The 8,849-nt window shown below is 38.8% G+C and overlaps 1 long non-coding RNA gene across 4 annotated transcripts; it reads right to left on the bottom strand.

The window, feature by feature from the left end:
* Positions 1-732: 732 nt before the first annotated feature.
* LOC118802607 lies at positions 733-8,758 on the bottom strand. 4 transcript variants are annotated; one of them, XR_005006762.1, is made up of 6 exons: positions 8,506-8,758; positions 6,837-6,957; positions 4,367-4,421; positions 2,277-2,343; positions 2,072-2,146; positions 786-970 (listed from the first exon to the last, which is right to left on the bottom strand). It is a non-coding gene; the product is annotated as an uncharacterized LOC118802607 (long non-coding RNA). The 4 variants fall into 4 exon arrangements; XR_005006763.1 differs by adding an exon at positions 733-749 and having other exon boundaries at positions 887-970; positions 2,277-6,957; positions 8,506-8,753; XR_005006761.1 differs by having other exon boundaries at positions 2,277-4,421; positions 8,506-8,748.
* Between the last annotated feature and the right edge of the window lie 91 nt (positions 8,759-8,849).

Below are 8,849 nucleotides of genomic sequence, written 5' to 3' on the forward strand. Positions count from 1 at the left end.
TTCTACAGCTTTACCTACTGCTACACTGACTGTAGAACCAGAGGGTTCTGTGTTCAGTGGAGAGTCAGTCACTCTGAAGTGTGAGATTTACACTGATGATGGATGGACATATCAGTGGTATAAACAGAATAAACAGAGTAGATGGACTGCAGTGTCTCAGTCTGTGTATTACACTGTAAACAGAGACACTCTCACCATCAGAAAAGATGCTGTGTTTAATGGAGATCAGTATCAGTGTAGAGGAGAGAGACGTTACAGACCAACATCATCACAGAACAGTACCTCTGTTAGACTCACTGTAAAGGGTGAGCTCATAACTATAATTTCTACTAAATTAGAGTGTAGCTGGTTGGGGTATTGCAGTGTGTCCACTGACCATGTTTTACAGCTCTGAAATCTCAGGAGTTAACATATGATCTCACCTTTATCCAGGTGCAGCGCCAGGGTGTTGGGTGTTCAAGAACCCCCTGAAAAATCATTCAGTACCTCGGTAGCACCCCTCAAAAATGTTGATTTGCCCTTTTTTATACAAATTTATACCAAAAAAGTCTAACTTCTACTTAAATGCATCGGGTCTTCAAAGCTAAGACATACATTTTTTTTCGTGCCTACTGTGTCAGTCTACCTGAACCAAGAGTGGCTGTGTTTGCTCAGTGAAGTGAAGTGCTGGCTGTGTTTGTGTGAATCCTGTCTTCTGTTTGATTGCTATTGTTTGCTGTTTTTCAGTGAAGGGTCTGAGTGAAGCTCATCTGCCAGAAAGAGAAAATACAGAACTAAACACAAAACTGATGAGACCTTTTAATGAGTCATTTTCATTTACAGTTACAAAATAAAGCAAAGGTTCAATTTAGAAAGTCAACTACGGCTTGTGTTTCTGGGAACGCACCCCTCCCTTTCTGGTGCATAACGCAGCCGCTTCTTGACCACATCAGGAAAGACCATCAGCGTCAGTGATTTATGTTGCTGACACCTAAAAACAGACAATATTAATAAACCATTAATAACACTTTCAGATTATGTTCAACCACATCATCTTAGCCTGAAAGCAGTTCATTCAAATAGTAACCGGTTCACTAAACTGGGCCGGATTCATAAACCACACTGCGGAATTTATTCTAATGTCGATGATGTGAATTACAAGTAGATTTTATTGCAAATTAACACCAACATGCAAATATAACCTCATTTAGTCAGAAAGTACATCTCCTGGTAAAAAGCCACTGTGCACTGATGGAGTTTCCTCATAGGCTACTGAAATGTAATTATTCATAACTGTGTTCACAGTTGATTATGTAATATATTTAAAACACACTGACTCATTTTGATCTGTTTAGATCAGGGTGTCAAACTCAACCACTAAAAGGGCCACATTAAAAAGCCTCAGTAAATTGGTGGGCCAGCTGTGTTTTTACTTAACATTTCTCAGTGATCCGAACGGACCACTGTTTATTCAACACATGCTGAAACTGCAGCAGCAAAATAGCCACTGAACACTTATTCAGGAGTCAGTATGTTGCAGTGCATACTGGGGACTGTAGTGCATCTCAGGGTGAAACGGGCTAATAAGTACAGAAAAATAAAATCATTTCGCCGGCCGAATAGGACTGTGTCACAGGCTGGACTCGGCCTGCGCGCTTTGTGTTTGACACGTGGGGTTTAGAGCTGCATAGAGATGCATGTCTACTAGTTTAGAAGAAGAGTGGAAAAAACTGATGCTTCATCAACTCAGCACTAAGATTTAATATTCACATAAATAGCCTGTTGTTTTTGTCCAACCAAAACATCTGCAAAAACAGTTCAACCAAAACTTCTCAACAAGCACAACGGTGGCTGAGAAAGTCCAGCTTAATGCAGGTTCAAAAAGAGACGCAAACTCCAAAACACCTGGACCAAACTGACCACACCTGTACTACATTTACCAAACGCAGTGCACACTGAGAAAAGATGTAAATACTTAAAAGAGTTAAGTTAAAATGACACCACATACATTACATTACATTACATTACATCGAATCATTCTTTTAGAAGATCTGAAAGAGGAAATAAGAGGACGACAACTGTAAACACCCACCAAATATGCAGTCTTTCAAAGCCTGTCTTTGAACGGTCTCTCCTTTCATTTCCCAGCCCAGCTGAAATGACAGGTCTGCTTATAAGATAAGATAATCCTTTATTAGTCCCACAACAGGGAAACTCTCAGTGCTACAGCAGCAAAGGGAGAGCAAGGCACTCAAGAAAAGAGTAACAAGAAGAGAATGAACAAGCAAGTAATTAACCTTGGTTAACTAACAGTTGGTCAAGGCTGACCGCAAAATACATCGTATCATGGTCTCTGGTGCAAACCTGGACACATGCAAAAATAAACATTAGATTAAATAAGGTTTCTACAATGTTTGCAATAAACATGTACATACAGCTCGAAACACTGCTCAGCCAATGAGATTTCAGAATTGGTATAAAAATTTGCATGTAATATTACAGATATATACGATACCTCTGATTGGCTAAGGGATGAGCTGGTGATGGAACTGAACAAACACACACTGGGAGGTGAAATCTGGACCCAAACTTTGACAAGAGACGTTCTGCTTTCTTTTTCCTGTTTTTATGTTTACCTGTATGTGTTCTAATTAATTAAATAATGTGCTTGGGTGCCTAAAATCTACTGAATCAATGGCTCAGTCTCCAACCACTCCATATTCTCTATCTAGTGAACTAATAAAAACAGCCTGTATGCCCAAATATTTCATTATAGTAAAGCAGAAGGAAGACGACTACATCCAGCCATGGATAACAAGGCTCTCTGCTTAACAATTAAAGTTCGATTAACGTGTAGTTTTTTAATGACTTTAATTCTTAGTGCACTTATGCAGGGTGTAGAAATTGATTCAGGACTCGGTCCAAAATATCTCGTCCTACCACAGAGCTCTTGGCTTCTTCAAGGTTTTTGCAGATAAAAAGCATGTGAAACAACAAACTCAGCCAAAATCTGCAACATGTCTGACTCTGACACTACAGTACACTATGCATCACATTTCATAATACAGGGCGATTCAAAAAGATTAATCCCATTTCAAAGCACCGTATTTCTACAACTGTGAGGCACCTAGGAACCAATCACAATCCAACTGAAAGAGGTAGTCATAGAGTTTCTGACTGACTCCCTTCAGTCTGCGAGGTGATGCGACCCCGGAGCAGAAAGCGTTCTGCGTTCTCCACTTCAATAAGAGTAAATCAGTCATAACTGTGCAGCGTGATTTTCGTGGGCAGTGAAGCTCCAACAGCTCGGAGTGCTTGTCGTTGGTTCCACAACACTGGAAGATCTCTGAAATCGCACTGAAAGAGCCGTGAGTGCAGCGACACCCGACATGCTCAATTGAGTATGGGATGAATCTGAATATGGCGTTGATGTTGTCCGTACAGCTGGAAGAGGTTCATACTGAGCACATATACAATTACATAATAAACTTTATGCTCACTTAAACAATTTACACTCTACTGCATTATTCTGTAATGATTTACAAGTGAAATAAATCATTTTGAAATCAGATGAATCTTTCTGAATCACCCTGTATTTACCTATTCCTGTTAATAGAGGAGAGCACTTTTCACAGCGCACCTTCATGTACAAGCATCAATCACTATTTCACAGTTTTCTACTGCACTTAAGGTTATTCAAGCTGAAATTGTGTTGCTTTAAAGAAGCCAAGAGCTTTTGGGCACAAGATATTCTGGACCGAGTCCCAAATCACTATCTAAACCTATAAGTACACTAAGAAACATGAAAAAATGTCCTCTAGACCTTAATCGAACTTTAACTGTTAAGCAGAGAGCCTTGTTATCCGTGGCTGGAAGTAGTCGTCTTCCTTCTGCTTTAATATAATGAAATATTTGGGCATACAGGCTGTTTTTATTAGTTCACTAGATAGAGAATATGGAGCGGTTGGAGACTGAGCCATTCATTCAGTAGAGACGTCTCCTGCGCGTGTATTTGTTAATTTGTCACTGATTTCTTTAAGTCTCTCCAGCTGTAAATTGTTTAACAGACCCAGAGACGATTAGCAATGATTAAAAAGGTAAAACATTGGGTGATGAGCTGAAGTGATGAGAATGTGTGAGTGTCTGAGGTAAAGCAGAACAGGAATTTGTTTATCCAGCGCTTCTGTATTTCCAGTATTTTGTGAAAAGGGTCTATTCCTGTTCATGCAGAGCTGAACTGTGTAGCTTTCTTTTTCTATCCTACTTACATCCCTTATTATCCTCCGTCTCATTGACCGGTAAGAAGTCATGCTGTTTGCAACATCATTCAATGCACCGCACTTCAAGAACAAGACTACTTACCTCTACTACTGCTACTACTACTTACCTCTGTTAAGACAACAAACCAGTGAAATTGTGTTGTTCATCTCCTTTTTCACCATCTGGGGTTCAAACAAATAAAAAAGTAAATACAATTAGTCTCAGTCAAATCTACATAATCCAAATATATACTTGTATCACAGCACTGTACAATAGTACAATCTGTTTTAATAAAAGTGCTTGTTACCTCTAAAATGAATATTTAGCCCACTTTGTAGAAAATACACAGAAATACTGTATATCATGTATGGCCACTTAGCGTAACAATATTAAGATATGATTTCTGGTCCCTATCACACAGCCCTACTTTCAATCTGTTCATTTTATGAAAATAAAATGTATTGATTTAATTTACAGTAGATGTGCTATATTGTGATAATGCTATCAGGATATATGAAATGTTGGTCATATCGCACAACACTAATTTAATTGCTTAATTATTGCTTGTAGCACGTTTACTGTGTCTGGTGTGAAATGGGCTTAACATGAGCCGTACATGTGATACGCAACCATCCATGGGGGTCCTGGATCAACTACGATCCGTTACACCACTACACCTTACACAATACCTATTATGATATTGTGACAGAGAAAATTTCCCAGCCGTGCCAGATGTTCATAAATGAGTACAATTCATTCAAAATTTGCTGCACACTTTTTAAATGGAACACGCAACTGGTCAATGTTTAATGTCCACCACATGCTCAGAAAAAGACACTGCTTATTCCAGTAACTTATCATGACAGCAGTGGTCAAACTGCCCACCTCTAATGAAATGTTCACATAACAGTGACTGAATTATTCTGACGTTGAATAATTGGTAAAATTCCCAGTTAACAGTTCCAAGTGTGAAGAACTTAAATTAATCAGAGTTTATACCTGATTCTAGGATTTGTTAATCTAGGTTTTAAATTAAGTTCTATTGCACCACACATTTTTGATTTACTTTAATTTTCACTGTCTATCATGATGGATTTGCTACTATAATCATCACCAAACACCTTTTGTTACTCTCTAGAAAAAGCTCCACACTGTGAACTAGCACAAGGCTACCGTTACATTAAAACACAGCTCTCACAGGCAAAGAAGGAATTTAACGTTAACGTTAAACAGCTGTTTTTGGATGGCAAATCTTCCCAGTGGTTCAACCCACCGATTATGCGATTAAAGACGAATGAAATGCAGGTGTACAGAATGATGACAGCATGGCGGAGGCAACTGATGGTACAAAAGACGTTTTTCTTTAAAATGATTGGCCCAAATACAGCCAATAAAAATGCATTTGGTTGCTAGGCAGATTTCACAGTCTAAATAATATAATGTGATGGTTATTTCAGAATATCCAACCAGTAAAACTATCATATGTAGAAAAATATGTAAACAACATTCAGAATATGAAACAGAATATGTTTAAAAATACAGAACATATAAATAAATCTATTTGATAAGTTAACTTATAGTGATAAGTTTAATAGGCGTTCCTTCTCTATACCCTTCAAAAAGATGGTTCTATACAGGTTCTTTAGGAGGACAGGAGAGTGGATACCCACACCCTGATTAAAACCAAAAGCACTTAAAGATTTCTGTAGAATTCTCTCTATAGATATGTATGTTTTATTCTAGGGCTAATTGTTACCTCTACTCTGTACCTATTGTTTTGAGCTTATATCCACATATCCAGTCACCCTACAGTGTTTGGTTTTGCTGCCATGGTGAAACAAATCCTAATATATGGATCATGTGTTAATTTAGGGGGACTCATGAGCTCCATCCTCAAAACCACGTTAGTAATATTTTATCCCTAAAACTGAAATGAAATGTTTGCCTTTTCTACAAGTCTGTAAATGTGTGAAGGTGTATTATCAGTCTGTCTTAGCTCATATTTACTATGGCCATGTTGATCCACAAACTATAATTCATTATTGATTCAGTCAATCAACATCAATCAACATTCAACATTGATTTAATGTTGTTTTTTTCATCTTCAACCAAAAGCAACAAAACTGTAGTGTGTTAGTAAAGAGAAAACCTTATGTATGCTGTAGCTGTGGACAAAAAACAGCTGAAGAATAAAGCACCATGACTTGTGCGAAAGCTGTGTATCTTTTAATAGCAAAGTGCACTACAGTATGTATGATATAGTAGTAGTACGCGGTTGTGGATGCAGCCTTGGCTTTAAATTTAGTGCAGTCGACAACAGAAAACACAGAGTCATGCATCGCTATACAAACCCTGATCCTCAAGAAATCGATGTCTTGTAAAATCAAAGTTTCTGGCCAGCAAAACTTGGATTTTTACAGCCTCGTAAATGAAGTCATAATAATAAAAAGTCACTGTTTTATTTGCGATTTTGTTTAACTGAGGTAAGAGTTACAGTCGAGGCGCTCAGTCCTGCTCCTGGAGATCCATCACTCTGAAAAGCTCACATCCAACTCACCTGGCTCTAATATTCAGATGTGCCTGGAGGCCTTGATTACCTGGATCAGGTGTGTCAGATCAGGGTTGGAGCTGAACTCTGCAGGGTGGTAGATCTCTGGAACTTGAACTGGACATCTCTGAGGTACACTAGTGCAGAGGTGCCCAGTCCTGGCCTCCACCCTAAACAGTTCAGACCCAAAACACAGATATTCAGATTCCCCTCCAGGCCTTCATTAACTGGATCAGGTGTGTTTCATTACAGTCTTAAAAACATGGTTCTTCAAGGGTTCTTTAGAAAAGGCAATGGTTCTGTTTAGAACCATGAGTTCTACATAGAACCATACACAACACATTCTCCATCAATCCGAAGAACCATTTTGCCAAGCAGAGAACCATTTAAACAAGCAAAATATTCTATATATACTCTTAAAAAAGACAGTTCTTCAAGGGTTCCTTAGTAAAGACAGTGGTTTTACATAGAACCATTAACTCTTAAAGGACTATTTGCATGCTTAATGGTTCTTTGTATGGTGAAATGGTCCTTCAGATCGATGGAGAATGTATCACGTAATTTTCCACAATAAGAATAAATTATCGTCATATGGTCCACCCCTAGGTCAGCTGGTAGCGAACAAGCTCCTCCCATAATATTCAGAGACAGGCTTTTTACATCTCACCATCGAGCTGCTCTGGCTGAGCACAAAAGAGTGGAGAAACAATACATGTTTACAAAAAAAAAACACCTCAGTTTATTTAAAATGAAGCAAAACTCATTCATTTATCTTCTGCACTGTATTTACAGACGTATAGTAAACATACCACAAAAATCATTCATTCATTTTACAGTCATTCACTGAACGCTTGAATTTATGTCAGAGATGTCAGACTGCAGTCCTGCCTGGCACTGAAGAGTTTAGCACCTCATTTAACTCACCTGATTCAACTCAGCACCTAATCAGCAAGAGCTCCAAATTCAGAGAGTGAGGAGAGGGGAACCAGCACGGCTGGAATCATATATTCTTGTTTCTCAATCTTCTATGGGAATAGCTCAGACATGACGTTACTAACGGAATGAAAAACGGTTCCTGTTTCCCCTCATCAGTAATGGTATTATTATTCTGTATGACTGCCAGAACTTATTAACGTGTTTTCTTTTATTTGCTCTTTGTTGAAATGTGAAATACTATAAGATAATGGGAAAATAATCAGTGTGTTTACATACACTTGATAATCTGAACACAATTATTCACATGGTCACGTAACCAGCACAGTCCAATTAAATAGAACCTAAATAGAACCACCTACAGCACCGTTCTCTGTCAGTCTGAAAAACCCTTTCAAGATGCAAAGGGTTCGTTGAGTGTCCATGGTTCTATATCTGCAGAACCCCTGAAGAACCATCTTTGTTAAGAGTGTAGGAAAAGCCCTGTGCACTGTGTAATGAAGACTGACATTATCGCCTCCAATCAGAGCTCTAAGAGAGACAGTTAGGTTTGAATTGGAGCTGTTTTTCTTACAGAGCTGTCGATGAGCTCCTGTTCACTGATGTTATAATCAAGTCAGAAGTGTACAAAGGAAATTTCGACACATCCCTGCAGGCGTCTGCAAAGAAGCTGCTCATGATGATCTGACACAGCAACTTCAGTAAACTGAACATTTTAAGCAAGGCACAGTTGTTCTACATAAATTCCTTGATAAGTGCTAAGTGATTGTGGATGAGTGAGTTACCGGCAGTAGAAGGTGAGGACATTCTGCTGGTTTCCTCTAATTAGCAGGACGGGGCAGTGCAGTCCACAGCTCAGTGTGTCCAGTCAAGCCATGTAGAGAGAGCTGGGGCAGCCGCCCTGAGGGACAGGTCACAACCTGACACAGACAGACACACAGTAATGTGCACGGCTCCTGCTCACTGATCTTCATTAGTTATGGGATTAACTTCATGAGAACAACTGAGCCTGACTGAGGAATTTCAAACAATAATTGAATTTGCACTGTTTGGTTTTGAGCTGAATACTGAACAGAATCCTTATAAAGCTCAGCTGTTAATGAGTATGAACTGGGATCAGGACTCACAA

This window comes from Colossoma macropomum, unplaced genomic scaffold (assembly GCF_904425465.1).
Source record: "Colossoma macropomum unplaced genomic scaffold, Colossoma_macropomum, whole genome shotgun sequence".
NCBI lineage: Eukaryota > Metazoa > Chordata > Actinopteri > Characiformes > Serrasalmidae > Colossoma > Colossoma macropomum.